The sequence below is a fragment of the Vipera ursinii genome, assembly GCF_947247035.1.
Source record: "Vipera ursinii genome assembly, chromosome: 1".
Lineage (NCBI taxonomy): Eukaryota > Metazoa > Chordata > Lepidosauria > Squamata > Viperidae > Vipera > Vipera ursinii.
In genome coordinates this window covers 297,938,000-297,965,572 of record NC_139512.1, presented here as the reverse complement: position 1 = coordinate 297,965,572, position 27,573 = coordinate 297,938,000, and the positions used below count along the sequence as shown (strand labels likewise).

General features: G+C 38.1%; 2 long non-coding RNA genes across 2 annotated transcripts; both read right to left on the bottom strand.

Annotated features, from left to right (window-relative positions):
* Positions 1–55: 55 nt before the first annotated feature.
* On the bottom strand, positions 56–27,573 carry LOC310632279. The gene is made up of 3 exons (XR_014490824.1): positions 27,435–27,573; positions 1,733–1,813; positions 56–122 (listed from the first exon to the last, which is right to left on the bottom strand). It is a non-coding gene; the product is annotated as an uncharacterized lncRNA (long non-coding RNA).
* Positions 16,958–24,339, bottom strand: LOC310632276. Its single transcript, XR_014490821.1, has 3 exons — positions 24,191–24,339; positions 23,182–23,334; positions 16,958–19,378 (listed from the first exon to the last, which is right to left on the bottom strand). It is a non-coding gene; the product is annotated as an uncharacterized lncRNA (long non-coding RNA).

Sequence of the window (27,573 nt, the reverse complement as noted above, 5' to 3'; positions counted from 1 at the left end):
TGTGCATAAGTTTAACAAATGCTTAGTGATCATGCAGATGAATCTTAAGTTTGCAGTGTACAGTTAGTAATGGAGGTTGCTTATATTTTTGTTGCTAAGAAGAAGCTTTCCTCAGCTTCTTTCTGTTGTAAACAAAGAAAAAACCATATTACACAAGCCACTTTGAGGAACCAGATTCTCAGGTTCAGCTGTGCAATCTTTTATACATACCATAACTACTAACCCTATTATGGGAAGACACTGCACAAGTGTGGGGATGAGACAGCATACAGGGCGGAGGTACAAAAACTATCCATATGGTTTTGTAACAACAACTTGCACCTGAACATCGGCAAGACGAAAGAGATGGTGCTAGACTTCCGGAGGAAAAAGGAGGAACCTGCCCCACTTTACATCGGGGAGGACTGTGTGGAGAAAGTCTCCTCCTTTAAATTTCTGGGAGTCTACCTCTGCGAAGATCTGACCTGGAAAGTTAATACAACCCAGGTGGCCAGAAAGGCCCAACAGAGGCTTCACTTTCTCAGGGTCTTGCAGAAGAACAGGATAGAACAACGGCTTATGACCCTCTTGTACCAGTCTACTATAGAGAGCGTCCTCTCGTATGGTATTGTGGTTTGGTATGCTGGTCTGACAGCCGCAGATAGGAAAGCATTACAGAGGGTGGTGAGCACAGCACAAGACATTGTGGGCTGTCCCCTGACACCACTGGATGACATCGCCAGGGCTCGCTGCCTTGGAAGAGTGAGGAAAATTCTCAGGGGTGACTCACACCCTGGACGGTATCTCTTTACTCTCCTACCATCGGGTAGGAGATATAGGGGTGTAGCCAGCCGCACCAACAGGCTGAAAAACAGCTTTTATCCACGGGCTGTTAGGCTTTTGAACGGGAAATATTTTTTATAAACTTTATGCATAATTGACTTGTGAGGCCGGTGTGTTGTGCAATTAGTTCACATGGTGTAATAAGATGGAGGGTTTGTGTCACTGTAAGTTGGGGGGTGGGGGCACGAAGGGAGGCTCAGCTAATCTCAATGTATACATGGTTGTTGTTATATATTAACGTTAGATATTTATATGTTAATGTTATGGTTATATTAGTTCAAGTTAACAACTGTTGCATGAGGTAAATAACGGCTGACAGAAACACACACGGCAGTTTGACAGCTGTCAAACTGCCGCCGGCAAATACGCAGGCGCAGCAGCTGACAGCTCTCAGCTGTCAGCCCGACTACCGACCACGCAGGCGCAACCGCCACGAGGATTCCCTAGCTGTCAAAATGCAGACGCAGCCGATTGGTCCAGCTTTCAGGCGGGAGTAAGCCGAACGTCTGATTGGCTCAGCTGGTTTCCTGCTGTAGCCTCCTCCTCCAATACACTCCAATGAAATCTAACAGGAGACATGGCCATTTGAACCAGGGCCAGCTAATGTCTTCATCATGAGCAAACAAGAAGGATGAACAGAACTGAAGTCTCACTAGAATCTTCCTATCTTGTGTTTATCCAGGCAGGCACTTTTCAAAAAATAAATTGGAAACCAGCAGAGAAGCTTCTATCCTTATTTCCTGCTGTGGCAAGCAATCTTCCTGGAAGTTTTGTAAATTACATTTGATAATTATTCATAGCCAGCAGTTTCCTGCCTGTCAAGTTCTTTTTCCAGTTTGCATGTTGGAATACTATCAGCTAAGTTTCATCCCCTTCCCCAAACTGAGGTATCAGTGTAAATGGAGTTTACCTCCAGAGCAATGCTGCAGATTCCCAGGCATTCTGCACTATCATTCCTGACGCAGCAGGTCATTCCTGTCATCGCTTAGCACTGAAATGGAAAACAGAAAACTAAGCCAGTCACTTGTACAAATAAGGCTTTGGCTCCCAATCAGCTGCAATTCCACAAAAGAAAAGATTCTGAACTGCCAGGGCGTAGGATCATTTGTGTAACTAAAGGAGGCAGTGACCTTGGGAAGGAAAACAAAGAGCAGGGACCAAGAAGGTAAGTGAACTCCCAGTAAGTGCCAAAGTGAGTTATACTTTTCAAAAAAGGCCATCAAAATGAAAAAGTGGCAGTAATCTGCACTCAGAGTCTCAATGTAAGCTGAGAAACAAGCATAGATTGCCCCTATCCTTTACTACTTAGAGCTTAACTATCCAACCTTAATTTTAATGTATAATCACTAGGAAGATAGTGCTTACTATTTGTCTAAACCATGTTTTTCAACCTTAGCAACTTTTAAGATGGGTGGACTCTTAACTCCCAGAATTCCCTAGCTACCATGATTTTGCAGCAAAGTCTATTAAGATTGATTCCGCAAGTTTGTCTTTAAAACTTCATAAGTGCTGATATTATTTTAGGCTAATACCTTCACCTTTCATTCAGAATCAAGTGAGAGATGTTGGATCTCATGATCCCCATTTATCTCCATCCCCATTTTGCAATACTGACACTTCACAACAGCCTCAGGAACTGATTTTGAGTAGAGCAATTGAAACAGATTTGATCAGTTGGGGGACACATTATATTATTCTAATGAAATTTATATCCACTGCCTTCTAAAACAGTTAAGAATCAGCAGTTCAAAAACTAGGCACAAAATAACTGTAAAAAACATTGGTAAGATTCAGGACCTTTGTGAACTAATAACATTAGAGTTTTTTTTTTAAAAAAACTTTCAGTCTGTTTTTCCTTAAAGTTATATGTAATTAGATTGTTAAATAAATACAGAGCTTAGTATTCTTCTGATTTTAGGGGCAACCTAACTATTCCTGATTAATATAAATTACAATGTTTCTTATGATTTGCTATATCAAAACATATTATAAATCTATTCTGTCAACTTTATACTAATTATTAGGCATTATCATCTATTGCAATTCAACATCATATTACTCTTCATAACTGTAAAAAAAATTAAAGGACAAAGGAGGAAGATCTTGATAAAACCAGTTAGTCTAATGTCAACATCCGGCAAGATTCTAGAAGAAATTATATAAAATCAGTTGATAAGCATATTGAAAACAATGCAGTGAAGTTATCATGGATTTGTCAAGTACAGGTTTTGCCAAACTACTTTTATTTCATTTGTTTTGATCTGTAACTTCTTTAGCATATTGTAGGAATGTTTCAGTCATAATATATCTTGATTTCACGAAAACATTTATCAAAGTACCATGTGACATTTTGATTAGCAAAGAAGATAATTGAAAGGTTAAAGAAATAGAAAATATAATAAAATTTTATAGAAAAATGCACAAAACTTTCATGGACTATTACCATCCCTCATTTCAATCATTATCTTATTATGTAAAATCTTAATCCTGATTCTTAACCCTGATACTGGTTCACCATCTGTATAGTCTGAATCAGATGCTAAGAAGATACAAGCAGAGTTTCATAACATTTTTGGAATATGGTTTTCAACATGCTGGATACATGTGGTGGTCCTTGAGCAGTAAGATCCTGTACATTTTTGTCTTTGACTTTTGTGAAAGCCCAGCCATTGCAGTTTCTTCAGTAAACCATATTTAACAATGTTCCTGTCCTTTTTGCCAAAATTCTTCCTGTCTTAACTCAGAAGACAGCAAACATCCCATTTCAGTTTCATGAGGTTTTGTCATCGTAGAATGTTTCAGACTTCTCTCCACCCTCCTTCCCTTTTAGAAATTAGCTGCATGCTATTATGCTCTCTAGGGACGCGGTGGCTCAGTGGGTTAGCACGCTGAGCTTGTCGATCAGAAGGTCAGCAGTTTGGTGGGTCGAATCCCGAGTGCCGCATAACAGAGTGAGCACCTGTTACTCGTCCCAGCTTCTGCCAACCTAGCAGTTCGAAAGCACGTAAAAATGCAAGTAGAAAAATAGGGACCACTATGGTGGGAAGGTAACAGCGTTCCATGCGCCTTTGGCGTCTAGTCATGCCGGCCACATGACCACGGAGACGTCCTCGGACAAGCGCTGGCTCTTCGGCTTTGAAACGGAGATGAGCACTGGCCCCTAGAGTCGAAAAACGACTAGCACGCATGTGCGGGGGAACCTTTACCTTTACCTCTCTGGTTCTCCACCTTCTTTACATTTCCTCTCTCCTTCCCTTGGTTGCCTTTGAGATTTAAATAATGATTAACTATGGCATCCTTTATCATTAGTTCAATCCAGCACTAATGGTTACTGTAAAGTGGAGACATATTGCTTATTTTTGCATAACATAAACAAACTATGATTCTGTTTCATTTGTTTTATATGCAATGAATCCAACCTCAGATTGCTCCATTTTTTTGCATTTGGTATTTGTTCTATCCTTTCCTTAATTGTGTAATTCTCACCTGGTTTCATTGATAACACCTGGTTCCTGAATTTGTAGGAAGTGGATATGATCTAGTTACACCCAGATGCTGGATATTTGATTTCATTTTCCAATAATTCTGAGTCACAAAGAGAATCGTAGCTAGGATGTAGCTTTGAATATTTCAAGGTTTGTCTGAAATCTGTTCAGAGGAAGGTATTGAAGATACTATACCCATGAAAACATCAGCTAAATAATACCAAAGTGCCTTCAGTGTGAATATTAAAGTCCCAGCATAATCTAAGATATTTTCTCCAACTAAATTAAGTGGCATTTACCTGATTTATTTGGGCATCACTTTAAGTTTTACACATTTTAATCTATTTTTAAAATCTGATTATTTTATTAAAGTTTTATGCTGCCATCTCCCCTATAATTTTGGGCACTTACTGGTTATGGAAGAAGTAGGGAAAAAATTAAATAAAATTAAAACTATGCACATTAATATCTTAAAAGTATACAGTAATTCATTCATTCTGCTGATTCCTACTTTTATTGTGTATAGACTTGCTAGTGGTGCCTTCTTTATAATGGATTTTATTTCATTCTAAAGGTTTGCTCTGTTTAAAAAGAAATATTTTAAGGGCTTGGTTATACATTTGCCCAGTGGTGGGGTTCAGCCAGTTTGCACCAGTTCAGCAGAACCGGTAGCTAAATTTTGCTAAGTTCGGAGAACCGGCTGAATGCACACTGCTTCCGAAAATCCAGTCTAGGCCTGGGAGGCCTGGAGGAGGCCTCCCAGGCCTAGAACAGCCTACCAGAATTGTGTGGATGCTACTTCCGGAAGTCCATTCTAGGCCTCAGAGGCCCAGGCCTGCATCCAAAAAGAGAACCAGTTGTTCAGATATTTGAATCCCACCATTGCATTTGCCCTGTCCCTGACCATATGTATAAATATTGGCCATGTGTTGCCTGCCCTCATATATGGACTGTGGTGGGATTCAAATCCCTGAACAACTGGTTCTCTGTGGTGAGCTGTTCTAGTCCTGGGAGGCCTCCTCCAGGCCTCTCAGGTCTAGAACAGACTTCCGGAAGTGATGTGCATTCAGCCGATTCTTTGAACTCAACAACATTTAGCTACTGGTTCTTCCAAACCAGTGAGAACTGGCTGAATCCCATCATGGCATATGTTTTCATTTTCATGACAAGAAACAGCTGGGCTATGATGTGTGACTGAGAGCTCATGCTACCCACCAATTTTCATCAACTACAATGAACCCTAATGTGACCCTCATTTTGGATTATCCTATGAATGAAAAGACAAACAGGCAATGCAGCTATTTAACATTATAACTTTAAGGTATCATTATAAAAAAATTGTTTCACTTTATTTCGAAACCAAGTGCCAATTTTTATTTCAGAAGTTTTTGTTTTGCTTGTCTATCTTCCAGGAAAGAACAACAACAACAAAAAAAAACTCCAGCTCCTTAATATGAATGACCTTGATCACTGTCTGGTCTACCAATCCCTTTCCTCTCCAGTGGATCAAAATGTCATCATCATTTATGAAAGTCTGGGAATCAAATCAGAAAGAAAATTTCTCACTAGAGAATTCTGGATTTTTTGAAAGGAAGCTTAGATACATCTTACTGGTTTCAAAACACCTGTGAATGAGAACATCTGGCCCTATTTATCTATATATCACCCTTAAAGACAATCACAGATTTTTCCAAGAAGGAACTCTTGTGACAGTGTTCAGCTTCCAGTGTTCAGTCCAAAAAATTCTTGAAGCAAGCACAACTGCCAACTTTAATTTATTTATAAGTGTGCATACGGAGAGACATCGGCACTCAGTGCCTTTTCTACAAGGAGCTTAATCTAGTGGATGTGTTCTTACAATAGCCCTGTTATTATTATATGAATTTGGGGTTCTACCCTAGTACCTCACTAAGACTTAGGACCTGTCAGTCTTTATGTGCCAATGGGTAAAATGATTGCTCCAGAGGGCTCCAAGTTCACAAATTAATTATAGGGAAATTTCACTAATCAAAATACACTCATTTATTAGACCCTTTCATTTTCATCTTTTCCTCCCCTGGGTACTTTCTCACAGATAGCACTGGGTCGCAGTGTTTATTTTCTCATATTCTAGATGCCCAGTTCAGAATTAAGATGATGCTGGAGGCTGACGATGTACTTTGTAGCACATCAATTTCCAATATAATTGTAAGAATTATTATTGCTACAGCAGGTCTGGGCAATCTTCAGACTACATGAAATTAGCTGTTTTATTTTCCAGCCTTGCTTTTCAAAGAATGAAATGCTGCTGGGGTATATGGGATACCAAGATTGGGTAACACCACCAGTGTGTGTGTGGTGGGGGAGAGATCCCATCTTTTTTTCTTAGAGCAGTTTTCCCACCTGGGGTCTCTATTTGGCACTCAATTCTCATCTGTGGCTCCTTGTGGATGCTTGCATGCAACAATGGCCAACTCTCAGCAATGGCTTCAACAAGTCAGCTAAACCAGGTGAAGATAGTCAATGGCATTTTAATCTTTGGTGTGACAGGGAGTTGTGTATCCCACCATGCAAAGACAGACTCCAGAAGATTGAGAAGACGAGAACCTTGGATGGTACAATGGTTAAGAAATAAGTCTCTGCAAGCACAAAAAGACATAGAAGATTTAACATATTCAAGAGAAATTTCAAACTTTCCCTAAACATTTTTCTCACTTCAAATCCCAGTGTCCATTTACATGGTGTCTCTGTTTAATTAGTTATCACCCTATCCACTGCAGTCTTTTACTCTGAAATAATTTTGGTTGCTCATTCTTATAGATAGATGATACTGATACACAGATAAGACTTCTTACAGAGTAACATAAGCTTTACAAGTATATTCTGTCAAAACCAGTATAATTCTGGTAGATTAAAAACCAGCATTATATACTATGAGAAGAGTTGGACTAGAAGGTGAAAGAAAGGAAAATCCAGATGACTGATTTCAACATGAGCAGGCTATCTTAGACATAAATCAACAAATGAACATTATAACATTTACTGTATTTAAAATAAAATATAAATAAATGCACTAGCCTCTTTTTTAGGTTTTTTTTGCCATCTAGAATGACATATTAGACCAGGGGTCTTCAAACTTGGCCCTTTTATGACTTGTGGACTTCAACTCCCAGAATTCCTCAGACCCGTGTATTAGATAAGTTTTTCTTAATTTGTAGGTGGCATTTTTTTCTATTACATAATACACATATTTTAAAGTTCTGGTCTTAAATGCCAATCTGACTTTGCCTGGGCTCTGAAATTCAGCACTGATGGGGCCTGGTTAATATGGGAAGAGATGGGAGGCATCCAGGGAATTCCACGACTGTCAATTAGATGAGGAATATAAACCACATCCCAGAACAAGCTCATGTCAAACTACTTCCCAACTGTTGTCAGGTGATTGCATGGAGCAGTCCACATCATCATCAGATAATGAAGTGATACAACTTGAGGGCATCATTACCTTATTTACAATGAATTACAATACCTTATTTTACAATAAAAGTAAAACATCTATAACAGACATGTAAAACACAAGGCCCGGAGGCCAGATCCGGCCCGCGAAGTGGTTTCTTGTGGCCCGCGAAGCCATCCTGGAAACAGTAAGGGAACGGCCCCCACTGCCTTGGCCCTGGCCCAGAGACCCTCCTTCTGCCAGAGACCCTCAGATCTGTCCCACTGCTGCCCAGGCCCCCATAGGCACCCTTGATGCAAACAATGTGGAGCTGGCCATGCCCACCCAGTAGGGCATACGCACTCTAGCCACGCCCACCCAGCAGGCCACGCCCACCATGGCCCTACCCACCCGGCCCCTTGAGGGCAACCGCAATGCTGATGCGGCCCTCAATGAAATTGAGTTTGACACCCCTGATCTATAAGGTAGAATAGGCTGTCCCGCCAGCTCAATTATGATCACCACCAGCAGCAATCCATTGTCAGTAATATCGCATTTGCTCTCCGTTTTCACTGGTTTTACATTCTGATAAACATGCAAATGGATGGGAATTGTTTTATTATAAATCTAAAGATTCCTTTAAATAATTAAAATAACCTGTTAACCTTTTGAGAACTTTACCTTAGACTGCAAGCCAGGGTGCAGCTTTTGTTCTTTCTTCCCTTGATTACTGTACAATAATTGTTTGAAGATCTTTACATAATACATTTTATTTTTGAACCCTAGAGAAAAATCACTAAACACATAAAACCTTGTATGTCATTTCCCATAAATGGCTTTTCAAAGCAAGCCTCCAGGGTCAGTAAGTTTCCATTGAAAGATCACAGAGGAATTCCAGAATTTAACAGCCTTTTCTTATGCTAATAATTTGAGACTGGTTCTTGCTGGTGTGTACTTCTCCCTAAGGCACACATTAAACTGCACTTCTGCATGAAGCCAGAACATTTAGAAAAAGACTTTCTGCATGGAATAACTATTTTACTGAATAAATACCCTAAGGTAACAATAGATGAATTGCCATCATTCATATATGGACCCCTAAGACAAATTTTAAAAACCTATCAGGAGCATTGCAGGAGAAATGCCGTGAAAATTACTTCATGGTTCTTAAGAAGCTTCAGTAAATAAACCGATAAACCACTACTGCTATTTCTGATTGTCCTGATAGAACTTTTAGAAATAAGAAGTAAGTCCATAGCAGCATGTTTGGATTATTTTAGATATCCATCAGTTAAACTGATAAAAACCCAACTATCAGAGGATATATGCAGATTCAATTCTGTTGGTGCACTGTAGCTTTTGGTTTGTAAAGCTCTTGTAAAGCTCTGATAATTATCTCATAAACCTATGTTGGTATGTGATAAACGCTTCTGGTTTGCTACATGTTAGCCTTCATTATGGGCAGTATATTGATACTGTGTTCTGCTCCAGTTCATTTTATTATTTCCTGTTCTTGTTCAAAGTAGGAAAATTAGCTGCTATCTTCCACTTAGTCATTCTGTTTAGTTTTTGCTCAGAAAGGAACTAAGAGACTTAGAAGCTTATGTAAAACACCCAGGAAGATTTTAAAAAAGAACTCAGCCTGGACTGAAAATTAGCAGAACTGGTACAATCCCTATATTCAACAAGTATAAAATAACTAAACTATTACAATCAAAACATTGTTGTTTATAAGCAATGTTCTATAATAAAGGTAAAGGTAAAGGTTCCCCTGCACATGGGTGCTAGTCGTTTCCAACTCTAGGGGCCGGTGCTCATCTCTGTTTCAAAGTCGAAGAGCCAGCGCTTGTCCAAGGACGTCTCCGTGGTCATGTGGCTGTAATGACTAGACGCCAAAGGTGTACGGAACTCTGTTACCTTCCCACCGTAATGGTCCCTATTTTTCTACTTGCATTTTTACATGCTTTCGAACTGCTAGGTTGGCAGAAGCTGGAAAGAGTAACAGGCGCTCACTCTGTTACACGGCACTCGGGATTCGACCTGCCAAACTGCTGACCTTCTGATCGACAAGCTCAGCGTCCTAACCCACTGAGCCACCACGTCCCTTCAGGTTCTATAATAAGCATCATTTAATAGGAACAGGTGGCTCAGTGTGTTAGGACGCTGAGCTTGTCGATCGGAAGGTCGGCAGTTTGGCGGGTCGAATCCCGAGTGCCGCGTAGCAGAGTACCTGTTACTCATCCCAGCTTCTGCCAACCTAGCAGTTCGAAAGCACGTAAAAATGCAAGTAGAAAAATAGGGACCACTACGGTGGGAAGGTAACAGAGTTCCGTGCGCCTCTGGCGTCTAGTCATGCTGGCCACATGACCATGGAGACGTCCTCGGACAAGTGCTGGCTCTTCGGCTTTGAAACGGAGATGAGCACCGGCCCCTAGAGTTGGAAACAACTATCATGCATGTGCGGGGGAACCTTTACCTTTACCTAATAGGAACAGGTAGAGATAAAAGATTAGCATGAATCAAAGGATCAATTTTTGCAATGAAGCCCTACACCATCTCTTCATTTCCTCCAGCATCAATGTTTCTATCTTAAATCCAGTATGAAAAACTGAGCAATGAAATCTTGGAATATTTTTCACACAAATCAAATTTTGTATCCTGCATTGTTAAACCCTTCAAGATAAATGAGCTTAATATCATCAATAGCACTGCAATGGGTTCATTTTCCTAACCTACACACTGCTTTGTATTATATATGTCGATTGGTGGCCCCCAGGGGGAGATCCTTCTCTGTGGGCGCTCCGGAGCTGTGGAATCAGCTACCGGTTGAGCTCCGGATGGCGCCCGATCTTCGCTCCTTTCGTCGCAATCTTAAGACATTTCTGTTTGTACAAGCCGGCCTAGCCTGAGGGGGAGTGTTGGGGTTATTTTATTTTTGTTTTTTTAACTTTTCTGGGGGTTTTTAGTGTTGTATTTATACTGTTTTAATTAGGGCAATTTGTTTAATCTTTTTTAATGTTTGTATTCACTATTTTATTCTGCCCTGTGAACCGCCCTGAGTCCTCAGGGAGAAGGGCGGTATATAAATGTTATTAAATTAAATTAAATTAAAAATACAGCATCATTTCCCTGTAACATTTTGCAGCTGTTGAGAGTGAATGGCCACAAATGGAATGTTATAAACCAGAGCATGCAAGGCAGATATTTTCATCCTCTTGGACATTCTGTCTTCAACCTTGAGATCAAAGTAAGACGTAGAACAACAGCAGAATGCGAAACCAATTTAAAGGGCACATAGGAACATAAGCAGAGTTATTCTTTTTTGGTATTAAGAGGCATGTGGCCTCTAAACATGGAGGTTATATACACTACCCATCACAATTCATAATTATTTTTAGAATTATGCTTTATGAATTTGTCCAATTACCTTCTAAATCTGCTTAAATTAATGTTTATTCTACATGTTATAGTAAATTTCACACTATAACTATATGCAGTGGAAAGACTTTCTTTTATCTGCCCTGAATCTTCCATCATTTAACTTCACAGGATGAATTTAGATTTTAATATGGAAATAGAAGGATGGAAACATCCTCAGTCCTTCTATTATAGTTTTTTTTTCATCTAACCAGATAGCCAAAAATATGGTAACTTTATTTTTGGAAGAAGTTTTTGGGCACCATGATAATCTTGGTTCCCTTTTCTTCCTTGATATCCTCCTTGATGTGCAAAAAAAATGATTTATACCTTGCCATCCAAAATTTAATCAATCCACAGATGTGTCTGAAGGTGTTATAATACTGATCTTATTTATCACCTTTCCAACGGTCCATGAATTAGATTTTTGTTGTGGTCTCACACTGTGGAATATTTTTTTCAGGTAATCTACCACTCTCTGTCAGAATAAGCACCTAACCAGTACAAGCTGAAAAAAGTTAAGTTTGCTACAACTTTAGTTCAGCATATATTTAAGACAATTATATAAATAGCATTTAAAGAAAGTGTAGACTTGAAAGCTTGTGTTAAATGCATATATCAGGGAAAGCCATTTACTAATATGTGCATAAGGATAGCTGCACAAAAATATGTATAAATTGAGTAATAACAATACTGGTTTCACTGGTCTTAGGAAGAAAATAATAGTATGCAAACAATATTTTTTCTGCATTAAAATATTGACATCTGATCTAAAGTAGAGGATTTGTAGAGGGATATATATATATATATATTAATTTTGTCTTTTAAAATCTGTGTTTAGTTTAAACACAAGAGCAGTGGTGTGAGGGACACTTCAAATCAACTTGTTCAGCAATTTTTCCTCACTAAATGGTTATTATCTACTTCCCCTTTTCATTTTGAAACAGCTCAGTTCTCCCCCCCTTTCTTAATTAGAATAACATTAATTAAAAAAAACACCTTTCTGGTGATGTGTAATATGTAGTTTGACCCAAAGCCTCATGCTACATGTAAAGTCTCTACTTGTAACTCGGTGACCTCTACTGGGTTATTGAGTAATTGCAAGACTTCTTAGATAATTTCACACAATCAAAATTCAACATGAGGAGTAAGTAAGACATTGTAATTGTCCTGGATCACTTTCAATTTTAATATATAAGATTCAGATACTGTATAGCCTAGGTTGTAAGCTAAAAACACTGTTTCTAAGAATCCAGTGAAGGGTGGTTGGCTGCAGTTTCACCAGACCTACTGTCTAAGGTGTGGGAAACATTCAAAAGATGCACTATATGTGCTGAAATGCTCTTTGCAGCCCTAATGCATCAGTGTCCTTAGAAGGTTTTGTGTATGTGAACAGATCCAGCAGAAATACATCCATAGCAGCTGGAGACAGACTTTGAGGCAACTGTACAAGATTTTCAAAAGATGCAGCTACTTTAATAGGCTGAGAAAGAGCATCTTGATTGCTTTAACTCTCCTTGTGAAGTGCTCTTGTGAATGCTTTGCAACTACCTATTTATCAGAAGACAATGTGAATTACATATGATTCCATACAAGTATTATTATAATGTGCAGATGGCCACAGCTGTTTTCTTCATAAAGAATATCTTGTTGATTACAATTCTTTTAGAAATTATACCACAGCAAAATAATTTGAATATTGACTCTTCAGGGCAATTTGGCACCCATGTATGAATCAAACAAATAAGAAGATGGTAATCTTCTTACTATATCTCTAATTACGGTTTCATGGCAGGTAAAGAAATACAATTATTACTATTATACTTGTTCAATTTGTATTTTGTGGGCTGGTCCAAAAACAGATCCTGTGCTTCCAGGAAAATGTTAGAAAGGGGGGGAAAAGCATTTTGTCTAAGATATCACTTAGTCATGCACTTTGACAACTCTGCTCTAGTCCCTTGGGCATTTTAATTGCTTGATTCTGAATGTGTTCTAACTCTAATATTCTTCCTGAGATGCAGCAATCCAAAATGTATATACTGTTTACTTACAGAAAGTTAGTGCAGTATGAAAATATGTTTTGATGTGCCTTGCTAAGGAATGTACTAAAAGTAGCAAGTGTACACACAAAAATGAATGAAAGTCCCTCAGATATGTCTGAACAAAAACAAAAGGTATTGCTCAACACATTTTACAGACAATATTTTTAAAGGTGCAACAGTTAAAAAAAATACAAAATAAAAGCATAAATAAGTCCCAGTGAACACAGAGTGTTCCATGAAACTGTTGTCATGGAGTGGACACAGTATAATTTGTTCCTACTTACCTAAGATACAAAAATAGTTCTTGGTACATAATGCATCTTTTCAGATACAGTAGAAGGGATTGTTCTCTTTGTCACGGTATGGAGAACAATTTCCTACACTTTTCTAGAGCAGAATTCACTCAAAACTACATTTTCCCAAATTCTTTTTCTATTCCTCCAGCAGTTTTGAACTTCTTCTTCTTAGACTATCTTCTTCTTAGACTATCTGACAGGGCTCAGCTATTTTATTTGATTTCAAACAACTAAAGATGCCTTTGTGGGGCTTGGCACAAGGACTTGAGCCTGCAGTAATTCATCATCCCTAGAACCTGGAAAATATACTACTTCATAACATAGAAAAATGCAGGTTAGACAGAGTCACCACCAGATGGAATCGTAGCTGGCTGACCAGCCGTACTCAGCATGTGGTCCTCAATGGAACCACATCTACGTGGAGGGAAGTATGTAGTGGGGTGCCCCAGGGCTCTGTTCTGGGCCCAGTGCTCTTCAACATCTTCATCAACAATTTGGACGAAGGGATAAATGGCGAACTCATCAAATTTGCAGACGATACGAATCTGGCAGGAATAGCCAACACTCCAGAAGACAGGCTTAAGATACAGGAGGAACTGGACAGACTTGAACACTGGGTGCTATCTAACAAAATGAAATTCAATAGTGAAAAAAGTAAGGTTCTACATTTAGGCAAGAAAAACCAAATGTGCAGGTATAGTATAGGTGGTACCTTGCTCAATAGTAGTAACTGTGAAAGGGATCTCGGAGTCCTAGTGGACAATCACTTAAATATGAGCCAGCAGTGTGCTGCAGCTGCCAAAAAAGCCAGCACAGTGCTAGGCTGTATTAACAGAGGAATAGAATCAAGATCACATGAGGTATTAATACCACTTTACAAAACCTTGGTAAGGCCACACTTGGAATACTGCATTCAGTTTTGGTCACTACGATGTAAAAAAGATGTTGAGACACTAGAAAGAGTACAGAGAAGAGCAACAAAGATGATTAGGGGACTGGAGACTAAAACATATAAGGAACGGCTGCTGGAATTGGGTATGTCTAGTTTAATGAAGAGAAGGACGAGGGGGGACATGATAGCAGTGTTCCAATATCTCAGGGGCTGCCACAAAGAGGAGGGACTCAAGCTATTCTCCAAAGCAGCCAAAGGCAGGACAAGAAGCAACGGATGCAAACTAATCAAGGAGAGAAGCAACCTAGAACTAAGGACAAACTTCCTGACAGTTAGAACAATTAATCAGTGGAACAACCTGCCTCCAGAAGCTGTGAATGCTCCAACACTGGAAGTTTTTAAGAAGAGACTGGACAGCCATTTGTCCGAAATGGTATAGGGTTTCCTGCCTGAGCAGGGGGTTGAACTAGATGACCTCCAAGGTTCCTTCCAACTTTTTTTATTATTATTATTATTATTATTATTATTATTATTATTATTATTATTATTATTATTATTATTATTATATTTTTTAAAAAATAAGAACTTGCTTCTCAGCCTTCATTCCACTTTTTGCTTATGAAAATGTTACACCTGAATTCAAAGCGTACTTATGTGTTCTTTCATTGCAACCTTTTAAAAATGCTGAACTATCCATTTAAAAATGCATCCGACCTACTTTATTAAAAAGGGGAGATCTTTCCCTGTATTATGCTGAGTTAGCCTCCATATATATATCTATATATGTATATATCTACCTACAACATAAATTTTTGTTTAAGAATACAAGACATGGAAGCTTCAAACTGCCAGTTGAAGTAGAGAAAGCATTTGGTGAGAGGATTTGGACAGACTCTAAAAATATCTCAAGGGCATTATACTTATGGGAATATGGGTAATCGTTCCAGTCTGTCCCATAACAACAACAACAACAAAATACGTTTCCAGTTGAAGAGATACTTTTATAAGTCTTAGGTTTTTTTTACTAGATCATAATTTGTTTTCATAATTTGTGATCTTTAGTTAATAGTTTTATTGAATCAGTACAAGAAGAGCACCCTATGTTCACAAGAATGAAGTTTGTGTTTCTTTTCATATATTTTTACTACATTGGTCTTGAAAAAATAACTACATATATATAAAGTGCATTGGATAATATCAGCCTTTCAGTACCTATTCTTTCTGTCTGCATATGATTTTTATTTTGAACATCTTAATGGCTGTCATAACTATTTATTATGCTCCACTCAATAGTCAAAGTCCTCCAGTTAGATTGCAAAATTACTTCAAAATGTTAAACAGAAGAGCTATAAAACAATAAAAACAGAAAAGTAAATTAATAAATAGTACCAGAAGATATTACAAAACTTTCTAAAGACTCTGTTGAATGAAGAGGTCTTTAAAATTAAAATCTAATTTTAAAAAAAATCTATCCTAGAGAAAAGAAACGTCTCAACCTGGAAGGAAAAAAAAATTAGTGAAGGTGCCATGTGGGTCTCTTAGTACAAAAATCTGTCCCCGACTGTCCAGATATGTTTTTGAACTCTAGTGGACCCTGAAAATATTACCTTGGCAGAAGCTGTATTGCTTTTTCATATATATGTGAAATTTTTCATCAATTTACTTAAAATAGATTTTAATTTCCCCAAGAATTTTTTTTTAAAAAATGGTGCTTACATGAACTAGTTTTCAATTTTAATTTTAGTAACACCATGGCTGAATTTTAAGAAAAGTCTTAAAAGGATATTTTTGGTCACACTCTTCAATTCAACTGCTGGGTTAGTTACTTTTCTGCTTCTGATCTATATTTTTTATTGCATGTCTTAATAATGATGTGCAACTCAAAGCATTTTTTTTAGTATTCAGCACAATTATTTTGCATTTCTCTTATGTACTTTTATGTTTGTGTTTGTTTTCTCAGTGCTTCTTAGTACAATGCTTCTTAATGTAATAATTTCACAGTATCTTAAGGAAGCTTTCGTTCCCATTATGGGTGCGTTGCCCCAGTTTGTTTTAGCTACACTCTTTGCCTTTATTAAATCATTTTCGATCTGCAGTGTATAATCTACATGAAGGCATATTATTGTGGTGTTGAGTTAACTTCAAGTATTTTGGGGATATTTCATCTCCTTTATCTTCTCTTTCAACTTTCCTTTTACCAATCCACTTGAATTTTAAAAGATTTTTTCCCCCCAAAGTCCAGTGTAACCCCCAGTTATCCTTGGGAAGTTTTCACTTACAGTAAATTAAATCTTATACCATTGAGTTGGCTGTTTCCTGTTATTCAACAGCACTTCCATCTCACACTGGGTCTACACTAGTTCAATAAAACCAGAAGCTCAATCAAGCAAAGAACCATAATTTCCTCAATGCAAGAAAGAAGTATAGCAGAATTTTATTAGCTTCTGTAGATCTGCAGCCTTTCTGACTTTAGCATTTTTAGTGCACTTTTTAAACTTGGAAAGTGAAAGTATGTATAAGGAGATAGTCCTGTTGTTAAATGTACATGCATTTGCTTAATATTTCATTACCAAAGAGATTTTGGACTGAGATACTTTATTAGAAATTCCAATATGATAAGACATTTCTTTTAAAAAAATACACATACATAACTGAGCAGGACATATTCATTCTAAGTATTTCAGTATAGTACAAGACTAATCCGAAATAATGCATCTACTACTCATTGTGGTTTCATTCATACTGAGAGCATCACACTTCCTTGGGTGCAAACATGCATTCATATATCAGCATTTTTAGAATATTTCCTTCCTACAGGTGGGCAAAATAAACTCACCTATTTTCTTGGATCTACTTTTGCTGACAGCAAGTCCTATGGCATACACCAGGGTGGGCAACTATGGCAACATTACGACCTGTGGACTTCAACTCAAATTCCTGAGCCATGGCATATGTTCTCACTTGCAAACCTAACTGCAAAAAAGAGAGCTTTTTTTCCTGCCCTCCCAATTTGATCACATTCTTTTCAAACTGTATATACACATGTGTATACCGACACATGCAGGTATCAGCTGTCATATTTGCTTGAGAGAGGTATTTCATTCTGAAGTCTAAAAATACAGTTGGTAATAAATAATGGATTTCTAGCCATTTGTGCTATTTTCAATCTAATGCATTTTCAGTCACATCTAAGGTAGCTAACAAGAAGGTCTTGTAGTGATTTCTAATGAAAACCTTGTATAGAAATAAATAATATCCTCTAGCTAAGCAAGGCAATTAGGTGCCTATTATCCTGTTATACTTATTGATTTGTTAGACGGTGAAATTATTCTGTACCTCTGGAAGTCTTTTTAAAACAACCCAATTATAAACCTTTTAACAGAAGACAGCAAGTAATTCAATATATGAGTGATTCAACTTTTCCAAGTCCTTCCTCACATCCTAGGCTGGTAATTTGCAAGGGAATGTTCTACTCCGAGAAGAGCTTTTTCATGAGGTAATATATTGTGGGAAGAATCCAGAGAAAGAAATATTTTGGGAAATATTAAAAAGGCAGAATATATTTCCCCAAAGGAAGAATGGAGAAGTTCTTTTAAAAAGACAGAAGCCATCTTTCTGTCTGGCTCTCTTCTTCAATAAACTACAACTTTCTTTCTAAAGCAGTCTCCATGTTGTTTATTCCCGGCTTGGCCTGGATCCTGATGAAGATTTTTTCTTCAACATGAAAGCATTTTTAAAAAAATTTTCTAGGAAAGTATTTTCAGTTTGGTGACCACTCATTATGGAAATAATAAAACTGTATGTGCATTCCTATGTGTCATACAGTGAGACCATCTCTTCCAGAAGATATCTGCCTTTTCCACTAGATTGGATAGAATGGGCATGTTTCAGGTCCTTTCTTTAAAATATTGTCATCGGATGGGACCTAGGAGATGCACTTTCCCCATAGCTGCCCAAACCCTCTGAAATATCCCAAAATCCAGCAACTGTTTCACTTTTAGCCTTCTAGAAGGCCCTGAAAGGCTGGAGGCCTTCCTTCCCATGAATCCTAGACTAGGGTGAAGCTGGAGGCTATTAAATACAAATACTGAGTGGAGGATGTTGGTTTTATTGTTCTTTGTGCAAGCCACCCAGGGTTATGTACCTAATATGGGCAGTCATATAAGTCTTTCCAGGGAATGATGGTATTATGATCCAGGTGGTCAAGGCAATGCAGGCCTCTAAAGAGTTCTTTATTTCTCTTAATGTTCCAGCCAATGTCCCTCCAACAACTGGTAAAGGTCCTCCCTCACACTACCCTGAAGGCAGCCACACTCAGTCCCCCAAAAAACAGCCCCCAAGAAAGCCCCCAGAGTAAGAGCAATGTCCAGGATTCCAAGTCCAATCCATCAGGTGGGGTCCAGGCACAAGACATGGGCAGCTCTCAGGAAAAGAAACAGGTCCCAGAAAAGAAACAGTACCAAAGCCCCAGTGAAGCAAAGGCCCAACGTAGGCCACCACAGAAGGGCAAGGTCCAAAACAAAATGCAAAGGGCAATCTTCCAAGTGAGGAAAGGCAAACAGCAACAGGCATGAGTAAAAGCCGGGAAGTGTAAGCCAAAGCAAACAATTGTTCCTGCCAAAGACTAGCTCCTGATGGCTTCTCCTTAAGCTACTCTTCTCCAGGCGTTCCTTGTGAGGAGGGGTGGGGTAACCTCCTCCCAAGTAGCCTTGCAGCCCTTCACTGGGTTTGCCTACGCTCTACTCTCCTTGCCCTTGGATTGAGTGGAGCAGTCAGCTGTTCTTCGTCAGAGGAGATTGGCTACCTATCAGCCCACTGCTGGTCATTAGCCAATCCTCCCCTGTGTCTGTGCAGGCAGGCAGCTCTCCATCTGGTTGACCACCTCCTCCAGTACCTGAGGGGCCTAGGACAGCATCGTCCTAAGCCCCTGGTATGTCTTCCTTGTCAGATGGTCCCAGCTCCAATTCTTCCTCCTCCTCTTCCTCTGAACCATCCTTTGAGTGGGCCATCTGTATAGCAGGAAGAAATGGGGACATGTTAAAATGTCTGAGAAAGGACCCCCACCCCAGTTCCTTGGAAAGCAAAGGCAAGGGGGGAGAGAGGCTTTCAGAGTTGCAAGATTGGTGTTAGTCCTTCAAGGTCATCTGGGAAAAGCTTCTTCCTTCTGTCTCTCTAGGAAATTCCCATTGACCATTACACAACCTTAAGCCATAGGTTCAATTTTAGCCGTACACAGAATTTTTTTATTGCTTGGATTCTTGAACAGGCCTTATGAAATACTGGCAAGAAAGAAAAACATTTGCTTGGGAGCAATGACTGGAGAGTATAATCTTACATATAAATATCCTACACAAGATTTAGCACTAAAGATGCTAAATATTGGAAAGGGTTTTCCCCCCTAGAATTTCTCCCCAATTTTTAGAAGCTGCAGATGGATAAAGCCCTACATGGCATAGGGCCAAGCTTTTTCTGGGAATGCCTGTCCCCCATTGCTTTTGCTCATTTGACCAGACCTAGCAAAGAAAGCTCGTTCTGAATCCGTCATCAAACAATGTCATCTTGTTGGACCCTGGAGTTATGCCTTTCTACACAAAGAGAAGGAAGAGAATATTAAAAGAAAATAAGCCATGTGAAATGGAAGGCTTTTGTGGATTCCATTCCAGTTCTCTCTCTCTCTCTTTCCCTCTCTCTCTCCCTCACACAAACACACAAAACACCTGCCCAACCTGTTAATGACAATTTGCTTGGAAAATTACATGGATCACTTCTCTGATTTCCTGGAGCAACCAAGAAGTGATCTTCAAGTAAAGACTTGATTGATTGCTTCCCTTATCCTTATCCTGATTCTGATTCTTTTCTAGCCAAAAGCTGAACTCTACTAGATCAGCAAGATGGAGTTCTATAACTGAAAATTCAATTTCTACCTTCTAGAATTATTATCAGTACAATCTGAATTACAATTCCTAGTGGTCTCCCATCCAAATGTATGAGAACCAATCCTCTTGAGATCAACCAAGTCCTAGCTAAGTGCTGTTATCCTGCAGTATAATGTTCTATATTCAACAGAATCTGTGTTGACTGGATCATAAACCACCCAGCTAGGATGTGGAAACCTCTGTTCACATTACAACAAAGTCAAGATCAATGATTTTGGGACAATCACTGTCCTGCATATATTTCCCAGAGCTGTTTGGTTTAGAAAAGTCATGTCATCCCAACCTTTTTTGATTGTAAGTGCATTATAAATATACCTAATAATTATTCACCCCCTTTTATTTGCAGTTAAACAAGAAAAGGAAGCGAACAACATAAAAATATAACATACACAAAAATTTGCTAAGTTGTTCTACTAACACTATATTTACTTTTGTGCATTTCTGCATAAGAAAATGCCACTGAATTCTTAGTAGCATATTTCATATAGAAAATGAAATTAGGAGTATTTAGTGAGGCCAGAAAAAAACCCTGATAAAAATACATTCATAACAGGAAACCATCTAGTTATACCTTTTTGCAAAATATGCCATTCTATTCTTTTCCCCAATTTTCTGTCCCTTCTTCCAGCAGCCAATCCTTCAAATCCAGTGAACAAGTTTTGCCATTATTCAAATAGTTTATGTGGTTCCTCATTCTTAAGAGAGTTTTTTTCTATAAGTTTCAGGACTTTTCTAAATTTGTTGCTCTTTCTATTTGATTGCAAAGTTGGTGCTATTTTTAATACATAAGCATCTTTGAACACCGTAAGTTTACAATTCCTGTTTGATTTGGACTCGTGGTGCTTAACTGAGCATTGCAAGTAAACAGAGTAAGGTGCATGCAATAAACTTACAATTAACCAAAGTGGGTTTGAGATATTTCCAATTTTATTAGTTATCAGACAGTAAGATTTGGAATTCAGATTCAGGCTTGGCTGCCTACTCCTAATGTCGGGAAGACCAGGACTTCCTGGCCCAAAGTCAACCAATCAATCAGTCATCATGCCATCAGAGTATAGGGCTACTATGCCCAAACTTCATTAGATCCTTGAAGCCACTTGTTTGTTCTTAATGGAGAACCCAGTACTAGAAAAGAAGCTGAGTCAAGCTCTGCTTCCTCAGAATGAGTTCAGCCCTATGCCTAACACTTTCTCCAATAAGTCGTAATAGATGAAGACATAAAGAAGATGTAACAAGTGATCTGTCCAAATCATATCATTCAGTAAAAACTCCTTTTGACCAGGATCAGCAATCCGTCCTCAATCTTGTCAACCAGTGACAGTCACTGCTTTTTTTTCTTTATATTTTTTTTACTAGTTTTCCATATTTTTTTATTTTATTTTATTTTAATTCCATTTATATCCCGCCCTTCTCCGAAGACTCAGGGCGGCTTACAAGCTTAGCAGTATTGTAGGCACCCAGAGCCATAATGAATAAACACAATAGCTGAATTGTATTTATGAGTGTGGATATGTACAGGTGTGTGTTTTAGTGTAAACTGTTCAGAGGACTTGAGCTATTAGGCAATTAATTAAATAAATAAAATAATTAAAACCAAATTAACTAAAATTAAGTAACATTAGCCCATTGCAATTGTTGTCCAAACTATACTTTAATTGTAAGGAAGTGACTCTAAATGCCCATGGAGCTAATCAGAAGATGCCCATTTCTCCTTGTAATCATATTGCTGATTAATTCAGTAGATTTCCAATAGTAAGAATTTCTACATTATTTATTTACAAATAGGGTGGCTGCCAAAACTTTATTAGCTAACATGTATATAAGAATATAGAGGAAACTACATATTTTTAAAAAGTGGCCAAAAACAGAATGGAAAGAAAACATTATTGCACAATATGTTTTAAAAGCGAGTTGAGCAGCAATAATTAGATGAATGAGAGAAACTGAAGAAAATATTTTTGCTCACATACTTTTAAGGAAAAGATAAACTTGTGAAACCAAAAATATTTGCTTTTATATAAAGCTTAGAATAATGTGTGTTTTACCTATAATTGTTTTTTTAAGAAAAGTTTTTCTTTTTTTTCTTTTCCAGAGACAAGATAATTGTGTAATTATATAAAAAGATACCAAAACTAAAAGGAGAACAACCCAACCCAACCGTGAATCATCTTCCTGTAAAAGATCTTAAGAGTTTGAAGAAGTTACTTTATATACATTCGTATAAATGTGCCAAGTGGCTGTGCACATACATACATGCATAGACAGCTTCAAGTCTGGAAATAGACATGGCTGCTTTAATGATTCAAAGACAGGTGTTTCTTTCACATTGCAAAGCACTTGTTCTAAAGAACTTTTACAGCTCTATTTTTAAAATACAGCCCTATTAAAATATGATATGAATCATTTCCCTTTTGTCTTATGTGAATGAAAAATTGATAAAACACTGCTCCACTCGGCTTTAAAAAAGCAACATGAAAAGTAACAAGTTTTAGGAAAGAAAAAAAATCAATAAAATATTCTGTTGGATTTCAAACCAAGAGATTTCTGTTAACAAGGCATATGTTGCGAACATTGTGCTATTAGAGAACTAGTGGTAAAAGGCAGCTTTCAAACTATTAGAGAACTTGGTAAATATTATGTTCCTTCATCTACAAGATAGCCAATGATCTGCTGTGTTAGTCTCCAATATCCCAAAGGAACAGAAGCATTTGAAGCAACCCACTATAGAAAAGTGTATTTTGGAAGTACAATTGAAAAACAAGCCTTTAGTTAGTCTCTTTGATGGTGATAACCATCATTTCTGATAACCATTCATTTCTGCTCTCTATAAATTGTTCCCAGCCCTTTAGACATTCCTTTAAAAATGATTAAAATACCTTGTGCAGATTTCCTCAGCTTGTGTTGGATTTTAGTTCTGATCGTAACCAGTTCATTATAGTCATTAGTTACATTAATTGTTCTGAAATATATCTGCAGGATGTCACCATGAGGAAGTCTCCGTAATCAGTTATTTCATAAACAACATCTCACTAATGATTTAATATGTATGAAAAAATATGTATGAAAAGGATGATGTAGTGAAGTCATAGATTGTGATTCCCAGTAAAAAAAATCTAGAGCTAACACAACATAGAAATCTATCAGTGCTAAACTCAGAGAAGAATCATTATTTTTAAATGGAAAATTATAGCCTTTAATCTACAGGCAGACAAAAAAAAAATTCCTCAAATGAGGAACCTGTGAAGGGGCTGGGATTATCTCATATTTACTGGTAAGAATAAGTAGTGCAAATGACTCAGACATTTGGGCAACACAGCCTGAATCTTTTGACATGGAGGCATAGGAGTTCATTTTCTGGTGAATTTTAGTAAAACCCAACCCAGGACTTTCTCTCTTCTTTTTTCCTCTAATTATCTTTTCTTTTTTCCTCATCTCCATCCAGCTTTTCACTCACACACACACCCCTTTGCTTTTCTTTTTCAGGGAACGTCAGCCTCATCTCCATTGGAAGGAGAGTTGTGTTGAGTGTCTTATATGTTCTTTTTGAAGGGAACACAATTAGGGTTTATGAAAGAAAATGCCTGGTATATGTGTTGATAATTATTTTTGGTATACCAGGTGAGGGTCATTTAAATTTCAGAATCACTTTCCTGAATATAAAAACTACTGAGGGATATAATGAGGTAATGAGGCTGATAGAAATACACATTCATCAATAAAAGCCTAGCTATTATTCAAACACACTTGGCCTGCAAACCTGCTCTGTTCTTGTCAGTTTCTAAACATTCATTTATTTCAGACAGTGTTAACTCTTGCAAACCTTATCTTGCACTGCAGAGTTCAATCATACCCATGTTTATGAAGAAGTAAAAACAGCCCTATTACCATTCTCAGGCATTGTCCAAATGCCAGACGTGTTCTGCTCTTCTTGTAAATTCCCAGAAAACTGTATTACTTCAATATTCTTGCAATGACGTATATTTCTAACAATATGCATTGTAGATATTTTAGACAAAGATAGGATAAAATTCACATAGATTTGTCAACAGTTGGTGGCCATGTTAGTTAACTAGAATATCCATGGTCATAGGCAGGACATCTGAAAAAAAGTAAGTGGGAAAAATAAAATGGCCTATGTTAAGCTTGCATAGTGAGAGGAGCTGATGAACCACGAAAAGGTGGAAAGCAGTGATAAGATCTTCCTTCCTTCCTTCCTTCCTTCCTTCCCTTCCCTTCCCTTCCTTCCTTCCTTCCTTCCTTCCTTCCTTCCTTCCTTCCTTCCTTCCTTCCTTCCTTCCTTCCTTCCTTCTGTACTGACTTGGTATGGACAATGTTGGGAAGCAATGGGCTTACCCATTCCTTTCAACCATGGTCTTAGGAAAAATATACCCCTACATTTGCATCATCATCATTGTCGTCATCATGATCATCATCATCATTCTAGCCACTGTCTATTCACTGCAGGATGAAGGCCTGTTCCTCATGTTTCCAACAGTCTTCAGCTTTCTTTTGTCAACTGGGCCTGCAATGCTTGCTGATGTCATCGATCCATCTAGTTTTAGGTCTCTTTCGTGGACGGTTTTTATCAAGTGGGATTCATTCTATGACTGCCTTGGTCCACGGGCCATCCATTCTTCTTGCTATGTGATCAGCCCATTTCCATTTCAATTCTTTTACTCTCCTGATGATATTGTATACTTTCGTTTCTTCTCTAAACCATGTGCAGGTCTCTCTATCTTGTCTTGTGATGCCAAATGTGTATCTTTCCATGGCTCTTTGGGCTACTCATAGCTTTTGTATCAATTGTGAGGTTAGTGTCCATGTTTTACCGGCATGGGTTACAGCAGGTACACACATTATTATTATTATTATTATTATTATTATTATTATTATTATTATTATTATTATTATTATTATTAAAATAATAATACACTGATAGAAAACTTTTCTTTTCAGGCATAGAGGGAGACTGTTCTTGAAAATTATGCTTAGCTTGCGGAACATTTCCATATACCAATGTATATCTAGAGTTTTAAAGTTTTGAATTTTTTTTAAAGAGAATTAGAAGCAATAGAAGCAATGACAACAATAATAGCTGTTTCTGAGGTCTCTGATTTCAAAAATTTTATGTCATATAACAGTCTCTCCTGCCTATTTATGCAAATTTCCTGATAATCAGTGGGATTGTCTAATCAGAAAATTATTGGTTAAAAAGAAAACTAGGCCTGTTTGTGATAAGGACTCTAGGGACAGGTCTCAGCCTTTAGAAATTTTTATTATTGTTGTTGTTGTTGTTGTCATTTGCACCAATTTCACATTCCTTTTTCATGACACAACTGCAATTCATCAGCAAAAGCAACGATCAGCTGATCACTTGGGAGAGAAAACTTTTTTCCCTTTTCCATATTAGTAAGTAACACAAGAAGGATTTCTTATGCTACAGAAGTAGCCTCAGGTATTCTTCTCTTGGGCAGTGATGCCCAAAGCAAAGCACAGAAAGGAAGAAAGCCAGCACATTATTGGGCAGCTAAGCCTAAAAGGCAGGTCTGGAATTAAATCAAACTCACAGGCAGGAATGTGGATCCAAAGTCTGTCCTAGACTCAAACTAGTAGAAATCTAATAATGTAGGAAGATCTAATATACAGAATAGGCACCCAAACCAGGAGACAACTGTTATTTCAGTACTGGGTTACTGCAAAGGGAGAGATTATATTCCAGTTTACAATATCCTATGCGGACCCAGCTTTGGGGCTCAGCCAACTCTCAAGCAAGCCCATTAAAGAGTCTTCTCTTTGGATAAGCATATCTTCACTGAGCAGCTCCCAGGGTTGCTTTGTCTTCATACGCTTCTATACAAGCAGGGGCTTGTGTCAGTTGCTTCGTCTATGACACAGTGTGAAACCAGGTGCTCAGGCTTCTGAGAAAAGGCTTCTGTTAGGCAGCCTTGGGCAGGTTCTGTCCTCCTCCTGTATCTGAGCTTCATCCATCGAAGATGAATCTACCAGAGATTTTCCCAAAGAAAAAGACAACTGGACTTTCTTGGTTTTTCTTCTTTAGTTCTGACTGAATCTTGGAGAATGGATTTATCTTTTTTGCAGTTATCTGATGGCCATTCTGGACCTCTGGTTTGAAAGACGGGTCAAAGAGGCCATCTACATTAAGACTGAACAGCCTTTTCTCAACAGAGGGGGAAGGATATGACATCACCTATCTCCTGTTTACAACACAACTCCTTTCAGCCCTTCCAAGAAGATTTCACACCCATTTGCATTATTCAGGTGACCCAGGGTCACAGATAAACCTCCAAGTGGCCTCAATGCTCCTCAGAGAAAGTGGTAACAACCAGATAACTGCAAGGAATATAAATCCTTCCATACCCTATCATTCTGTCAGAAATGAAGAAACTTCTTGGACGAGAAGTAAAACATCATCAAGGAAGAGAAAAAGAAAAAAAACAAGACAGTCCAGTTGCCTTTTGAAAAATCACTTGAATAACCTGGTTGACTGAGAATCTCCATAGACATCCACTTGGGATCTGTGTTATGAGCTTAATGGCTAATTGGGAACATCTTGGGAGAGAGGATTTTAAAAAAGCCAAACTGTCAACTGCAACTACAAGATCAAAGCTCTGTGCCATTTCAACATGCAACATGATATTTTTGACACATACCTCCCTCCACCACAGATGCCCATTTGGCTAACTAAAAGGTTAGTTACTTGTTGACTTTGGCCTCTGCCCTGGTTAGACCTTATAAAACTCTGCCTTTGCTGTTCTTTGTAACAATTCAGCTCTCTTTACAAAACAGATAGTAACTGTCCTTACTAAAGCCTATAAACAGCCTCAGTTTAGCATGTTTCTACTGACCCTCATTCTTTTTCTGCCACAGCAATTATGCATTTGCTATGGAGGAAGTTAGATGGGCCCTTGACTAACCAAATGTTTGTATGATTCCAAATTCCAAATTCCAACTTTTTCCTACACTCACACAATTCGGCATCTCTTTTAACATGCATGCATTGTATGTGCAGGCAGAGAGCTTCAGAACAAAATGGCTTACAGTCTATCAGCAAGTTTGCCTCCCTTGAGGATTCAATTGCCTGAATATTATTTCCTTTTATTGTGCTTACCTCTCTGGTTCTAGAGATGTTTTTTGGGTTTTTTTCTCTTCCTTTGTTGAAATAAGGACAGGCTCTTGGGAAGCAGTTTGCAGGTTTTCTCTCATCTGCAAGAGAACAAGGTGTGACAATGTACATTTAACTGATGGGA